We start from the raw sequence: 17,295 nt of genomic DNA on the forward strand, positions 1-17,295 counted from the left end.
GGGCTGGCATCGGTTGTGACCTGTATGGAAGGTCTTAGAGGTGAGAAGAGCCTGCCGATGAGAAGGTTGTGTGGCCGAGTCCACCAGTCGAGCTGTGAGGCTAGCTCTGGTGTCACCGGTAACAGGGCCGACGGAGGGTTTGTGAGCGGACTGAACAGGGAAAGAAACCATGCCTGCAGGGATCGCATTTTGAGCCTGGTGTGTTGGACGATGGCCGTCGTCGATGCCATGAGCCCCAGGAGGTATTGGGCATGATGTGCCGAAATGGAGTGATCTGTTTGAAAAAGGCGGACAGCCTTTCAAATTTTCCTGATCCTGTCTAGAGGCAAGAAAGCTCTTGCATGGAGGGAGTCCACCTCCATGCCTATGAACTTGGCCGTTTGTTTTGGGGTCAAGTGTGACTTTTTGAGGTTGATCTTGAGACCGAGACTGTGGAGCGTATGGAGCGTTACGTCCCGTGCTTTTATGGCATTGTGATACGATGTCGCCACTATCAACCAGTTGTCGGTGTAGGGATAAATGTTTACTCCCTGCAGTCTGAGGAAGGCAGCTACCGGCGCCATACACTTGGTGAAAGTCCATGGGGCAGTGGAGAGCCCGAACGGGAGGGCACGAAATTGGAAGGCAGTGCCGTTGAAATGAAACCGGAGGAATTTCTGGTGGTCCGGGTGAATGTATATGTGGAAATAGGCGTCCTGCAGGTCGATAATTATGAACCTGTCTCCCTGGGAAAGCAAAGGGATAATAGAGTCCAGTGTAAGCATGCGGAATTTGCGAGGAGATATGAAACGGTTGAGATGGGTAAGATCAAGGATGGGGCGGAGGCCTCCATCTTTCTTAGGAACAGTAAAGTATTTTGAGTAGAAACCGTTGAGGGAGTCCGAAGTAGGGACTGGAAAAATGGCATGTTTTTGGAGAGGTTTGGTGACCTCGTCCTGCAAATCAGAAGAGTAGCGGGTGTATCGAATGAACCCCAACGGAGATAGTTCAGAGAACTCTATGAGATAGCCAGAAGCTATAAAGGATAGAACCCATTTGTCTGAGGTATTGGATCGCCAACGATGAAAAAATGGGGCCAGTCTGGTACAGTTCACTGAGCAGAGAGGGATATCAGACAAGGGAGGCATAGGTAGTTGTCAACATTGCTTACCCTTTCATTGTCCTTTTCGAAAGGATTGGCGTTGGCGAGGCAGGGTTTGAGGTCGGTACGATGCCATCAGAGGTTGAGGGGCAGGTAGGGACCTGTCAGCTTGATGGGAGCGATATTGTCTATAAGGTTGGAACCACTGATTTTGATATTGTTTAGGATGATACTGGCCCGAACGGTAGAAGGGCCGTTGATAGGCGGAAGACGGCTGGGCAGAATAAAAGCGCGCAGTCTTACGCTTCTTATGGAAGTCTTCCATGGTGTCATCAGTTGTGGAGTTGAACAGGCCGGCACCGTCAAAAGGCAAGTCCTCAATTCTCGACTTGGTGTCATCAGAGATTGTGAAGGATTTAAGCCAGGCATGGCGTCGAATAGAAATAGAGCTGACTGGAGTTTTAGAAGCAGCCTCAGCGGAGTGTCGTGCCGCAATCCTCTGATACTTGGCGAGAGAAACAGCCTGTGAATGGATGTTGATGAGGTCGGATCTCATGGGTTCAGGAGATGATTCAATGAAAGGAAGGACTTGATTCCAAAGATGACACTGAAAAGCGCCCATAGTTGCTTGATAACTGATGCTTCTGAGTAAGAAGGCTTGGAGAGAGTAAATTCATTTGGCCATCGTGACGACTTTCCTGCCGTCCTTATTGGCGAGGGTAGGTTTGGACTTAGCCTGAGATCGAGCTTGACTAGACTCGATGATGATAGAATTAGGCACTAGATGTTTGTTGAGGAATTTGGCATCGGCACCATGGGTCCTATAGAGGCCATCGGCGCGGCGAGAGATCCGCATGATTGAAGGGGGTTTTCCCCAAGTGTCCTTGATAGGTTGAAGGATAGACTTGTTAAAGGGGAGACTCAAAGAAACGGGACGCTTCTGGTTAATGTCATTGAACACCAGGTCGGCATCAGCGGCCGGGCTTGTTCAGTGTCGAGATTTAGGGCTTGTGCCATCTGAAAGATGAGGGTTGAATAGAAGAAGTCATCTGAGGAGGATGAAGCGTGGCTGCCCCTCGTATCTGGGATAGGAGGGGGAAGGTCGGGCTCATGAGAGGACTGAGAGTGTTGTGCCTCCGAAGATGCAGGGGAGCCTGGAGACAAAGGGTAGTCTGATGGGCCAAAGCCTTCCATTGGGGGAGCTTGATGCCCTTGGGGTGGCAAGTCTTCGAAAGGGCCCTGAGATGTTACCGGGTCTGGCGTCGAGGGTGCAGGGCGCATTGGTAGGGCCTCACGAACCTTGTCTCACATCTGCTTCAATGGGACGAGGGGATGAACAGGCGGGGCCGAAACTGTCGGGGCTGAGGCAGTCACATGGAGGCGGCTTGAGTCCACAAAGGGAACGGTATGGGGGAGTTCCGGCGTCGTTTTTGGTCGTTTAGCCTGCTCAGGCTAGAACCTCTCGTACCAGGATTGCCACATGAAGGGGTCAAATGGTATGGTACCATTGGAAAAGGGCATAAATCGCCTTGCGATGGGACCGACCTTGGTGGAGAGAGGTGCTTTCGTTTCTCCATTCTCTTCCGTGGAGGCGAAAGGGGAACCTCCAGATCGGATGCCAAGCTTTCAGCTGCCCGCCCTGAGTCAGGGTTGGAATGGGCTGAGGCCGGGCTGGACTGTGGCGCAGCCACGTTGAGGCCAATGGTCGGGGTTTGGGGTGGCATCGGGGGGGCGCAACATCATGGGCATCATCTCCGTCCGAGGCTAAATCAGGGGCTTCTCTGGACGATTCCTCGAGGATAGGGGAAGGCAGAGAAGGCTGAGGGGGGCTCCACTCTGGGAACTTTGTCCTTTCTGGGCCTCTTAGGGGGAGGTTTAGGTTTTCTCTTCAAGCTGGGATCGTGAGCTCGAGACTTCTGAGAAGAGGGCAGCTTATGCTTACCAGACGATTTTGCTTTTTCAGCAGTGTCCTTAACTGGTAGCACGGAGGTAGAATCAGAGGTAGACTGGCCCGCTGGAAGTCTATCGGCTGAAAGGGCAGGAGATCTAGCCGCTTCTGAAGACAAAGTAGGAGGATTCATGGCTGTTTGCAAAAGGTAAGACCGAAGTCTTTGGAGCTTCTGTTTAAGTGCCGGCTTGGTTAAATTTTTACAAGCAGGGCATGAATGGGTAGGATGTTCATCACCCAAACAAAAAAGGCACTAGTTATGACCGTCAGAAAGTGCGATTTTATTCGCACAGGTCGTACACCTTTTAAAAGGAGACGGGGAGGCCATAAGCAAAAAACTAGGGAAGGGGGGGAAGGGGAAAAAAGGACTGCAGGAAGCTGATTAGGCAAACAAAAGACGCGGAGGATCACTAAGTAGGTAATTAAAACAAACGAAAGCTTACAGTAAAGGAGCCTAGAAAAATAGCCAAAAGGCAACTAACGAAGCGCTCAATCTTTCCTGAGAAACGTTCAGCTTGGCGGAAAAAAGGAACTGGGGAAGATGGTGGGTGGGAGGAGCATATACCTCGTGGAGGATCACACCATAAAATTGTTACTTTTAGCTCTAGAATCTTCCGAGAGAGTCAGCGCAGGCGCAGACAATACCCATATGTGTGCATTCACAGAGGCCACGAAAAAGAACACAGTAAATTACAATATTAAGCCAATATTACACAGATTATCAGATTAAAACAAATACACAACCAACATAGTTTAAAATATTAAAAACAACAAAACATCCAGCAGTAAACCACTCTGATCAGTGCCCAAAGCCTGTTAAATAAAAATGCTTTTATCTGCTGTTTGAACAATACGGGGAGCCAGCCTAGATTCCCTTGGAAGGGAGTTTCACAGCCTGGGAACAGCCATTGAGAAGGCTCTCTTTCTTGTCCTCATCAAACATGTCTGTGAGACCGATATGACAGAAATTAATGCCTCCCTTTGAAGAGTGGGCACTCATTTTTAAGAGAATAACAGCTTATGTAAGAATGTGCCACCTAAACACACAGCAGAGGCAAATGATAAGAGGCTGTCTTACAATGAACCAGACCACTGGTCCATTGAGCCCAAGATACGTTAGGGTGGACAGAATCTTATTGCTCATTTACACTTGCATAAGGGATATCAAGTACACCTTGATTGTAAACTGCTGCTCATTTAAAAGATAGTGGTTGTGTTGCTGGGCACATACTCCATCATGCAAGTGAGAACAGACCCAGCTTCCCAATCAGCACTTCATAAATGAATAGCAATTTGCAGCTGAGATTTATGCAGTTTTCCTTCAGTAGTAGTAGGCATCCTTCAGTCTCGAGAGACTATGGTAACGCGCTCTGAATAGAGGTCTTGGAATAATGGATCTTCTTTCTAGTTCCCTCTAGCGACCAATTCTGATGTTGCACCGTGCAAATATTTGCAAAAAGACAAAACCAAAGAATTCTTCACTTGTTATTTGTGACTGATAATAGAATGGTATGAAATCCCAAAGACTCCTATCAAAATGCCTCTGAAAAAAAAATCAGAATGTCAGTGAAAAGAAACTTTTGAAAATAATTTAAGAATGTTACTCATTATACCTGAAACAACTAGTTACATTGTGTAGGCATCCTTCAGTCTCAAGAGACTATGGTATCGTGCTCTGTATGGAGGTCTTGGAACAGTGTCTTGTGTGGCTGAGAAGGCCAATTCGAGAGTGACAATCCCTTCCACACTGGAGACAAATCCAATCTGTCCCGTGTCCAGCTCCCTGGTTTTGCTTGTTTCGGGACTGCCTCTTTGCTTCGGTCTGCTGTACAAGTGTCTCTTCAAATTGGGAGAGGCCATGATGCACCGCCTGCCTCCAGGCTGAATGCTCAGATGTCAAGGTTTCATATCTGTTGAGTCCATTTCTAAGGCCGTCAGATCCCACTTGCAGATATTCTTGTATAGCAGCTCTGGTCTCTCTCTTGGGTACTTTCCCTGCACTAATTCTTCATAGAGGAGATCTTCTGGAATCCAACTGTCAGCTATTCTCACGACACACGTGAGCCAACGTAGACATCACTGTTTCAGTAATGTATATATGATAACATTTCCAGGTCATTCTAGGACTACTCTATCTGGATCATTGTCCTGCCAGGTAAAAACAAAAATGCATCAGAGACAACACATATGGAAAATGTTCAGCTTCCTCTACTGCAGTACATGCAGGATACAGGCTCTATAGACCTGGATCTTGGTATATGCTGTCAGCTTCTTATTAAGCCATTATCTCTTTGTGAGTCTAGAGAACATGGTAGCTGCTTTGCCAATGCGTTTATCCAGCTCGTCGTCTAGGGAGAGAGTGTCAGAGACTGTTGAGCCAAGGTACACGAAGTCATGAACAACCTCCAATTCTTTTGTAGAGATGGTAATAGAGGGAGGTGTGTCCATGCCCTGGCCCATGACTTGTGTTTTCTTCAGCCTGATTGTTAATCCAAAGTCTTGGCAGGCCTTACTAAAACAATTCATATGTTGCTGGAGCTGTTTAGCAGAGTGGGCAACAATAGCTGCATCATTGGCAAAGAGGAAGTCCTGCATGCATTTCAGCTGGACTTTGGTCTTCGCTCTCAATTTAGAGAGATTAAAGAGCTTTTCATCTGATCTAGTCCGGAGATAGACACCTTCTGTTACAGTTCCAAAGGCGTGCTTCAGCATGACAGCAAAAAAGATCCCAAACAGGGTTGGCGCAAGGACATAGCCCTGTTTCACTCCGCTTTGGATGTCAAAAGGATCTGAGATTGAGCCATCAAAAACTACAGTGCCCTTCATTTCCTCATGAAAGGACCTGATGATGTTAAGGAGTTGAGGTGGACATCCAATCTTGGGAAGTATTTTAAAAATGCCATCCCTGCTAACCAAATCAAAGGCCTTTGTGAGATCCATGAAGGCCACAAAGAGTGGCTGTCGTTGTTGCCTACATTTCTCCTGCAACTGTCTGAGGGAAAAATACCTTGTCAGTGGTGGATCTATTAGCTCAAAATCCACACTGTGATTCTGGATAGACTGCAAGCACCTGGAGTCTCTTCAGCATAACATGGGCAAGCAGCTTCCCTACAATGCTGAGAAGAGAGATGCCACAGTAGTTATTGCAGTCGCCCTTGTCTCTTTTCTTCTTATATAATGTGACAATGTTTGCATCCTTCATGTCCTGTGTTACTCCACCTTCACTCTAGCAAAGACAAAAGCTCAGTGGTGATGATCTCTTTGCAGCACTTCAGCACTTCAACAGGGATGTTATCCTTCCCAGGTGCCTTGCTAGAGGTGAGGGAATCCAAGGCCACTTTTATTTCTGCTAAAATTGGTTCACTGTCCAACTTTTCGAAGACAGGCAGGCACTCAATGTTATTTAATTACAGTGGTGCCTCGCACAACGATTGCTTCATACAATGATGAATTCACACAGCGATGGGTTTTTTTGAGGAATTTCCCCCATCGTTTAACGATGTTCTCTATGGGGGAATTTCACTTAACGATGTCCCTTTTTGCTCATTTAAAAGTGTCTTAAAATGTTTGAAACCTGTTTTAAATGCTTGGATTCCATAGTGCACCTTGTGAAACATGTGCAAACTTAATTTGGTTTTGTTCTGAGTCTTCATTAATTTTTGGTGATTTTTTTATTTTCCCCATTTAAATCAATTGAATGGACAGTTCAATGCATTTAAATAGGGAAAACAAAAAATCACCAAAAATTAAGGACGACTCAGAACAACACCAAATTAAGTTTGCATAGGGTTCATGAGGTGGGCTAACGATTGCAACCATTTAAAACCTGTTCCAAACATTGTAAGACACTTAAAAATGAGCGAAAAGGGACATCGGAAAAGACTTCAAAAGCAGGAAAACGGAGATCTAAGAGCCCTTTCCAATGTCCGTTTTCGCTCATTTAAAAGTGCCTTACAATGTTTGGAACAGGTTTTAAATGCTTGCAATCGTTAGCCCACCTCCTGAACCCTAGGCAAACTTAATTTGGTGTTGTTCTGAGTCGTCCTTAATTTTTGGTGATTTTTTTAATTTTCTCTCATTGGAATGCACTGGATGGAAAGTTCAATACATTCCAATGAGAGAAAATTCAAAAAATCACTAAAAATTAAGGACGACTCAGAACAACATCAAATTAAGTTTGCATAGGGTTCAGGAGGTGGGCTAACGATTGCAAGCATTTAAAACCTGTTCCAAACACTGTAAGGCACTTTTACAGGAGCGAAAAGGACTTCGCAAAGCCAGTGAAATGTATTGAGTCGGCTTCAATACATTCCAATGGAGGAAACATTGTTTCACTCAACGATGTTTCCTATGGGTTTTTTCACTTAAAGACGGCAATCTGTTCCAATTGGAACGGATTAACCGGTTTTCAATTCATTCCTATGGGAAATGGTGTTTCACAGAACGATGTTTCACACAACGTTGATTTTTTTGGAACCAATTAACATCGTTGTGTGAGGCACCACTGTACTTTTTGGTTACTGCATTTTCTCTGGAATATAGCTCGCAGTAGTGCTGCACCCAGCGTTCCATCTGCTGTGCTCAGTTCTGGATGATCATGCCTGTAGCAGACCTCAAAGGAGCAGATTTCTTCTGTACTGGACCTAAAGCCTGCTTGATACAGTCATACATTCCCTTGATGTTACCTGTGTGCGCTGCTATCTGTATCTGAGAGCAGAGCTGAAGCCAATAATCGTTAGAACATCTCCTGGCAGTCTGCTGGACTTTGCTACGAGCAAGTCGAAGAGCGTGCAAGTTGTACTCACTAGGACAGGCTTTGTATGCTGTTAGAGCTCTCCTCTTTTCCTCAGTGGGTGGCATCAACTCCTCCAAATGGGCTTTGAACCAGTCTGCTGCCTTTTTGGTCTTCTTGCCAAATGTGGACAAGGCAGTGTTACAAAAACCCTTATTGGAATGTTCCCATTGTTCAGGTACATTTGCATCAGCCAGGCCTGGAAGGCTTTCTTCAAGCGCTTGGGCAAATTCCTCCATTTTTCTTTGATAGCGAGTCTTGCTGATGTCAATACATGGTCTTCCTTCCTTTTTCATGTGATACAATCTCTTTGTTCGCAGTTTTACTCTACTACACACCAAGGAGCGATCAGTATCACAGTCAGCACTCTGATAACTGCGTCCTAGTAATTTTCCTTATGCAAGTGTAAATTGCCAATAGGATTCTAGTCACTGACTAGCAGTAGCCTCATATGTGCATATTAGAGAGATCACAGTAAAGAACTAGAGAATTGGCTTATTTTTCAGAATTCAAAAGTACATGTGTGCCACAATGCCAGATAATCTCTATGGTTCATAATTTCCCCAATCCCACCAATTCCTCATTTATTTATTATTTCTGATAAATACTTTGGCCACTACTATGACAAGGAGAGGAAAATTGCCTTTGTATCTCATGGAAGATGACAAATATAGTCTGGAAAAGATAATTTAGCTGAAATTCTTCACGGTGTGATCTCTTAAGCTGAAGTTGGAGAATAAAATACAAGACTAATCGGAAATTTAAGCTCTTTTGCAACTGAAGGATGATGAGCCATGTGGTACATGTGAAGAAGCCTGCATATACCACACTGCCATGAGTCAGCACACCAAGAAGTGTCAGTGAAACTCTAGTTCAAAGTCCAGTCCAGTGTGCAAAGTAACACTCCTCACTTCTTGTTCTGCATTGCCTTGAAGAAAACCTCTGTTGGATCACAAAAACTGCATTTGAAACACACCGTGCTGAAGTAGTGAAAGTGAGAGTGACATCTCTTTTCTCATTCATTTTACAAGCAGAAAGACTCTGGAGACTTGCAGCCAGTATTGCAATGTATCTACAGGGAGTTTAAGTTAGGTCAGCAAAAATCTCACAAAAGTTGCCTGATCCTTTAGGGGACAGGAGTGATGACTACTACAAAACCTTTCTGTGCCATGAAACAATCTGGTATATAGTCCAGGACAGCCAGTTATTCCACCACCACCTCACCATTTCTGGGATAAGCATGTGTGGCAGGAAATAAGAAACAGGCATTTGGCATTTTCACCACCAATTCTCTCCTAAACAGGCTGTATCTCCCAGAAATGAAATTTTGTAGGTGATTAGCTCACAATGTGAACTTAATCGCTTTGGGTATTTAAGAAGCCCCATTAAATTAAATGGCCAAGATATTGAGGTTTAAGCAGTGGCTGTGTCCAATACACAGTAACTCCCAAGCTCATTACTGGCATTGCCAATTTTGCAATCAGAATTACAGATCCATGAGAAGCTGAGCTATTTAATATCCATTCACAGAACATGGCACAACAGAGCTTTTGGGAAGATGAAATGGCTGTAGAAACATAACTGAGCCCAGATTTTTGTTTGCAATGCAGGACTGTGTCAAAAGGGGTTAATGTGAGGTTCATAGGTTAACAAAGATGAAGTGAAAAGGGGCAGAGGTAATGAACTTGAGTTACTGCAACATACCATATGCAGCTTGGTGGTCCAATACTATTTAAGGTGGAGGTGGGCACCTTATATGAGGCTCTAGGTTCAAATGAGCTGTGGCTCTTATTGTGCGGCCCCCAGTATCTGCTGTTCCTTCCCACTCAAACAGCTGCTACTGTTGCTCCAAGGATATATGCATGAAAGACACTGGAAATGGCAGTATGTCATCCAGTCATTGCTGGATAAAAAGGTTGTCCTCTCTTACTTTATTTTTAAAAAGAAATTCTTTAAGGTTGGTTAAAATGTATCATTGCAGAATACAACTGACAATAAGTTTATGTGAGAGAACATTCAAAGGTTTGATCCTTCAGCTAGAGTTGGACAGACAGTGCCTACCGCATGGCTCAAAATCCAAAACTTTCTGCCCTGCAGTTTTCTGAAGTCCAATCTGATCAGGATAAAGAAGCAACATGAGACATGTACACATGGTCTACTTTGGGAAAAACAGGATTTTCCAAGGCAATAGTGAACCGCAGCATTTCAATGTGGCTGAATTTAATTATGATACTTGATTTAATATTTTTTAATCTTTTATGATTTTATACTCTTTTTATCTGTATAAATTTACTTGCTGTTAATTGCTTTTAGAGCCTACTGAGTTGAGAACTCACATAAAAACCCAAACTATACAAACCCAAACAATATGGCGATGGCCAACTTGTTTTCTAAAAACCCCTAAATTTAAACATGAAATATTCACAAGCAGGGAATATGTTCTTGAAAGCTGTTTTAAAAAGTTCTGTCTTTAATAAAACAGTTACCCGTTATGACCTCTCATTATAGATTTACATCAATCAGTTAATAATGTCATTAATAAAAGAGACATGAACAATGTAAAATGATAGCACAGACCCTTTTTTGGTAGCATATGGCAATTCTCTGATCAATGTGTGCATGGCCCTATGAATGTTATAAAATGCATCTTCTAAGTAATGTGTAGCTCCTTGTCTACTGTTGCATATTTACTAGAAAGTGAATAGGATACTAGGACCACATCATTAATTTATGAATAATAAAAGATGGATGGGAAACTTTTGGTTTTCCAAATGTTTTTGAGTTCTGAAGACCTAGCCGCTTGCAGTATAGCCTATGTTAAGAGATTATTGGAGTTGTAATCTATAATACCCTTCACAGATTGCTGCCTTGTCGTGGCGAAGGGGCTTGAGTAACTCAGAGAAGTTATGGGCTATGTTGTGCAGGGACACCCAAGATGGACAGGTCATAGTGGAGAGTTCTGACTAAATGCGATCCATCTGGAGCAGGAACTGGCAAGCCAATCCAGTACTTTTGCCAAGAAAACTCCATGGACAGAAACAAAAGGCTAAAAGATATGATGCTGGAAGATGAGCCCCTCAGGTCGGAAAACATCCAACATGCTACTGAGGAAGAGCGGAGGACAAGGACAAGTAGCTCCAGAGTTAATGAAGTGCTTGGGCCAAAGACAAAAGGACGCTCAGCTGGGGACGTGCCTGGAAGTGAGTCCGATGCTGGAAAGAAAAATACTGCATAGGGACCTGGAATGTAAGATCTATGAACCTTGGTAAGCTGGATGTGGTCAAACAGGAGATGGCAAGAATAAACATTGACATCCTGGGCGTCAGTGAACTATATTATAATTACTGTGCTCAAACACAGTAATGGTGACATGCATAGGACAGCAGGTACAGATCCAAGCAGGAGACTTACTGTTCTGAGTGAATGAAAAAGCCCATGTCCTGCTAGGCATTTATTTCTGTAACAGTATGGCATTATGTGATTTTACCTGCTGTTGTTTGTTTAAGTTATTTACACTCCCCAAATGTAGATCTGCAAATTCTCCTGGAGTACCTGGCAAAGGGGAAGCAGACAGTAGCTTTGAAATCACTTGGATCTATCACTCAGTCCCCTTCAGGTCAAACACAACACTTCTAACATAATAATATCATTTCTGCAGCTACAAATCTTTCTCTGGTTTTGGTTTAATGCCAACAGGATCTTCCTGCCTCAGAGCTGAAATAACCAGATTCCCAATGATAAAAATACCTCATCACTCACACTGCAAGGGGTGAAAATTGCAATTTCCTCTCTCTTTTGTGACATGAAACATGTTGCACTGCAAAGCAGAGGATGAACAATCAAACAACGCTCTTTTGTGAAATATATAGCTAACTACCTTTTAATTTATATCAGACTCCCCATACTACAACTATTATAAAATGCAGCTCAGAGATGACCATAACCTAATAGTGTAGCCATCCTTCAGTCTTAAGAGACTATGGTAACATGCTCTGAATAGAGGTCTTGGAATGGTGTCTAGTGTGGCTGAGAAGGCCAATTTGAGAGAGACAATCCCTTCCACACTGAAGACAAAAACAATATGTCCCCTGTCCAGCTCCCTGATTTCGCTGGTTTCGGGACTGCCTCTTTGCCTCGGCCTGCTGGACAAGTGTCTCTTCAAAATGTGAGAGGCCATGATGCACTGCCTGCCTCCAGGCTGAACGCTCAGATGTCAAGGTTTCATATCTGTTGAGGTCCATTCCTAAGGCCGTCAGATCCCACTTGCAGATATCCTTGTATAGCAGCTCTGGTCTCCCTCTTGGGTACTTTCCCTGCACTAATTCTTCATAGAGGAGATCTTCTGGAACCCAACCATCAGCCATTCTCACGACACGCCCAAGCCAACATAGACGTCACTGTTTCAGTAATGTATATATGCTAACATTTCCAGGTAATTCTAGGACTACTCTATTTGGAACTTTGTCTTGCCAGGTGAAAACAAAAATGCATCGGAGACAACTCATATGGAAAATGTTCAACTTCCTCTCCTGCCATGCACAAAGGGTCCAGGACTCACTGTAGTACAGGAGTGTGTTCAGGACATGGGCTCTATAGACCTGGATCTTGGTATATGCCGTCAGTTTCTTATTAAGCCATTCTCTCTTTGTGAGTCTAGAGAACATGGTAGCTGCTTTGCCAATGTGTTTATCCAGCTCAACATCTAAGGAAAGAATGTCAGAGATCGTTGAGCCATGGTACGTGAAATCATGAACAACCTCCAATTCTTGTGCAGGGATGGTAATAGAGCAAGGTGAGATGATAGCCCACAGCGGAGGAGAACTGCTTCCAGGAGGGGAGAGCAGACAAGCAAGGCTTTGACTGTGAGACGCTGTTTTAAGTGTGGTTCTGAAAAACATTTACAAAGGAACTGCAAACTATGAAAGATGCCCTATTAGCAGATGCTAATATGAGTCATGTGTACAGGGGAAAAGTGTTGTTAATCTCGAATTACATTGTTAACAGACTGTGGTCTTCAGCTATAGAGCAAACTCTATATTATATGTTGTATAGGAAAGAGCCTTCCCTACAGCATATGAGAGTGTTTGTATATAGTGCCTGGGTGCACGTACCAAAGGAAACCAGAAGAAAAGGGAGATCAAAAGCTAAGAAAATGAGGGTTTTGGGCTATGAAAGAGGGTCCAAGGCATATTGTTTCCTGGATGAAAACAAAAATGTAGTAATCTCCCGATCAGCTAACTTTTGTGAGCATGAAAACTGGGACAAGGTACATGCAAATTCCCAAATATACATTCTCATAAGAGAAAGTGAGAAAAATCAGGGAAATGAGATAGAGCCAAAGCAAGAGGCTGAAGAAAGCTCAAACAACAGCACCTCAGTAGATGAGGATGATGGGGAATGTAGTGAGGTAGAAAGTCAGCCTGCAATTAAAGAAGAACCACAAATCCCCAGAAGGTCTGAAAGGGCTAATAAAGGAATCCCTCCAACAAGGTTTGGTGCAGGGCAAGAAACCCTGATAACTGCATGTGATTGTAATGCTAAGAAGGCTGGAGTGTCTAGTGAGGATCAAATTGAGCTGATGCCAGTGCTTCGATCTTGGATGTCTCCAAGAGGCTCTGTGTTGAAGCTTTGTATTAAAGAACGTGTTGCTGACACAAAGACCATAATAACAGCAAAACTCCAGCAAGCGTTGGCCATTTTCATTCATCTTCCCAATGCCAAACCAGCCTAGACAAGTGGGCCAAGAATTGTAATCAGCACCAACTCTAGCATTAAAATATCCGAGCATGAACAGCAGCTCTCTCTCACAGATTTTTTTTGATAGTAGCTGCCAGACCATCATAGAATTTGTCTTTGCCTTCTGTTGAAGACAACAGTGTTGGTGCATATGCACTAATGAGGGTGACCGGTCCTGCTGATGAGTGGAGCTGCAGAGACAGGATTCTTTCACTCCCTGCAGTAGGTGGAACAATGGATCTCAGCAGAGTATTTCTAACTGCAAAGCCAACACCATAATCCCTGGTCTCATTCAATGGTATTCCCTGCCAGAAGAACGAGAATTTTTTTTTCTTTGACAGAGCCCGAGTCTGGTAATCTCATCTCTTGCAGGGCAACAAAGTCCATCTGCAGCCTACCCAGTTCCATGTCAATGCCAGTTGTCTTGTGCACGTTGCCTACTTCCTGCAGGTTGTCAGAAAACCAGGGGTCATTGTCTAAACATTCCAGGTGCCCAAATTTAGAAGTTTTCTTACAATTATTGCATGGTGCAGGGTTATCTATGTGCTTGTCGGTTTTCACCCTAAACCCCATGCACCCCATGAGGTTAACAGATCGTGGCATCGTAGCACCTTACTGGCTGGAGGCTGCCCAGCTTAAGGCAGACGGTAGCTACCTAGTGAGGTGCAATGACCTCTCCCACCATCAGAAGTAACTCCTGGTGTCATGCTCTACGCCAATTGAGCAAAGACTTATAACCAGTAACTGCTACTTCCCATGTTATTTCAATGCTGTATGTGAAGCTGGAGTGTCCTCTCCAGAGCATAAGGCCTGGGTAAAATAATATGGAGGACAGACTGTTACCCAAGCAGAAAATCCCCCCTTTCCACATCATCGGATTAGTCCAATAGTAAGGCATGGGCCAATACAACTGGTTCCAGCGACGTTGCAGGAGTTGCCAGAACGTCACAAACTGCCTCCAGGACTCCGGCTCCAGATATTGCCTTGAGGTTAACTCCTGAAGCTTTTTCCATCAGTGAATATAGCCACAAGGCAGTGGTGGTTTGAAATCATTGTTTTCCTTCTCCTGGATGGGCTGCCTTTCAAGGCTAATGAGCCCCACCTACCCGGGATAACATAGTAACCAATCTGATATATAGCCACACAGGCTACGGATTTGTTTCTGGTCTCATCTCAAACTGGTGGTGTTGCTTCAGAGAACTGAAGAGTTCACAATCAGGGTATTTTAAGGACCACCTTTACTCATGTGAACTTACTTAAGTGACCTTGTAGGACCTTTTCTGAATACTTGACTAGTGAATTAATAAAGACAGAGCCTTTTCTGTGGTGATACCACAATTACAAAATACTCTACTGAGATCTGACAATTATATCCTCTCTGCCTAACTCTGGAAACTTTGCTATTCCAGCAGGCATCTTCTATTCAATCTCTGCTGTTCTAACAAGCAGAAGATTTTGTCTGGGGTTTTTAAAAATGTTTCTGTGCTGAAAAGAAACTAACACAACAGAAGAAAAAGTAACCGAGCAGAAGTAACTTAAACACCTACCATATACTGTACACACAATTCACTCTCTTTCACATACATATACCCAGCAAGCAAATAAGCCACTAACCCTTTCTGGAGAGTCAAAAGAGTGACTGCTCTGCTGGTACAATTAACTCAAGGCAACCTTGCATTTTTGCCTCTGCCACTGATTTCAATTCTATTACAAATTTTATTTTGACCATCTCTACCACAGCCCTTGCTCCCAAACCAACCAACATGCAGCTTTCTATCTTATAACAACTGTGAAGGCTTCTAATAAACAGAATAATCAGAAAAAGAGCATATCCTTGGCAAAGGCAGAGGTAATTTTAAGCCAACAGTTTCTGTATTAGACATTATAAGTGCCTTTTGGTTGAGTGGTGATGCAAAATTTTAGGATAAATGAAAAATAAATAGCAAAGTTCCAATATAATGGCTACTCAGCTGTCTCTCCTTCACGGCCAGATGAGTATTATCCTACTGAAAGTAATATATGGCCCAACATTAGTTGAGGAAAAAGTCCTAACAGAGTCTAAACTTACAAAGGTTTATGAGCTTTGAGAGACTAAGGTTCCAAATGATACTCCACAGAGCAACAATGATCCAAGGAGTAGGGAGAGAAAGAACAGTCTATTCTTTTCACAACCGCTATCTTTGCTGTTACTTTTTGGAGAGATGTCGCTAACCAGCCTGGATCCATATGATCCTAAAGTTTAGGCCCTTTCTATCAGCTGCCACAAAATGTTACCAATGGAAGGACATTTAAAGGTGGGGGTTTAGCCAACAAGCCTTGCATTCAAGGTTGGCAAGAAAGGGCAGTTATCTTATGCACCCAAACATAACCATTAGGACTCCAGGTCAGGGCTTGCCTCCACTGTACTATTCCCTAGATGTGGAGCAAAGGGACATTTCTAATGGCTTATAATTGTGCTGGAATTATTTTGCAGGCCCCTTGAGTGAGAAAGGTCATGAACCATAGCTATAGCCCAACTGCTGACTAAGTAATGATGTTTGTTTTTATCTAAATTGTAGCGATAACAAAGCTGGATCCCATCCAAGGCTCTTCATTATTATTCCATTCATTGGCTGACTACTGCTACTGTAATATCTGCAACGATATTGGAAGATAAATAAGAGCAGGACTGTATGGCTGCTGTCAAGCACAGGAAGCTAGCAACAGGTATGATGCCAGAAGAATAGAGAGAAGGGTAGCAAAGGTTAGCTTCTATCAACAATCTGCTAAGATACTGAGCCCCAGAGTTCTCTATTTCACCTTCTCTAGGCAAGGAAAGAACTTCCCACAGAGTAAAGCTACTGTTCAGTTTTATCACCTCAAACAGTGGTAATACTTGTTGGGGTTTGCTCTGTCCCAATAATTACATTAAAAAGCTAGTAAGACCCTCTTTCATCCCCAAAAGAGGTGTTAGCAGCATCTAATCCACCCTCTTTCAAGCATGACCAAGAATCCACAGGCCATATGAAATGAATGACAGTATGCTGTTGAGAGAATGAGTACACAGAATGCTGAAGAAGAGAACAAGTCAACGGGGATGACAACTGTGGAAGATATGTAGGCTGGTTAGTCTGGTGCTTTAGTGTTTTAGGCACCTCTATATGGGAATGGCTTCTGCAGTTGGGAATCAACTTCTAAGAGTTAAAAAAGGGCAGGTGTACAACCCAAACACAAAAATCAAGAGTACCATGTCTTGCCCAAAATACAAAGTATGATTCTACACCTTAACATGATGCACTGTTAAAGCTCCGCCATATCTAGAAGAACTGAGCGCTGCAATTTTCTACACCAATCCTCTGTGTTTTGGCCTAATGCACCAGCTCATCTCTGGTGCCTGCCAGCTCTTTTCTCTCTCCTTTCCCATTGCATACTAGAATATGAGGCAATCATTCAGAAACAGTTACCATCAGGATGTAATGCACTAATGGGAAACAGAGCCCATAGGCAACAGTTTCTGCTCTATCCCCATAAGAGATGGGACTAGGGGTTGAGTCTCCTAGAATAATATCACAAGTGGCAGAGATGGAAGGCCTTCAGCTTGCAGAGTTTTGTTTCTGATCAGCAGCAATTTACCATGTGAAAGGCTAGATATTTATAATTATGCTCAGAGTGGCCACTTTGAAAAATCTATATATCTCTAGGCTCTGCGTACATCACCATGTCAACTCCTCGAACAGAGGCATCCATCAGCTACCACGC

General features: G+C 43.7%; 2 protein-coding genes across 8 annotated transcripts in view; one reads left to right on the top strand and one right to left on the bottom strand.

Moving 5' to 3' along the window:
• Window positions 1-11,138, top strand: part of DMAP1 (DNA methyltransferase 1 associated protein 1) — a 114,386-nt gene extending 103,248 nt beyond the window's left edge. The window contains exons 13-14 of the transcript XR_012086367.2: window positions 3,045-3,177; window positions 10,681-11,138. The gene's annotated coding sequence lies outside the window, so the exon portion shown is untranslated. The remainder of the gene's footprint in view (window positions 1-3,044; window positions 3,178-10,680) is intronic.
• Window positions 1-17,295, bottom strand: part of ERI3 (ERI1 exoribonuclease family member 3) — a 294,532-nt gene that overhangs the window by 50,295 nt on the left and 226,942 nt on the right. The window lies entirely within an intron of this gene.

Source organism: Pogona vitticeps, chromosome 4, assembly GCF_051106095.1.
Source record: "Pogona vitticeps strain Pit_001003342236 chromosome 4, PviZW2.1, whole genome shotgun sequence".
In the NCBI taxonomy this organism is placed as follows: domain Eukaryota; kingdom Metazoa; phylum Chordata; class Lepidosauria; order Squamata; family Agamidae; genus Pogona; species Pogona vitticeps.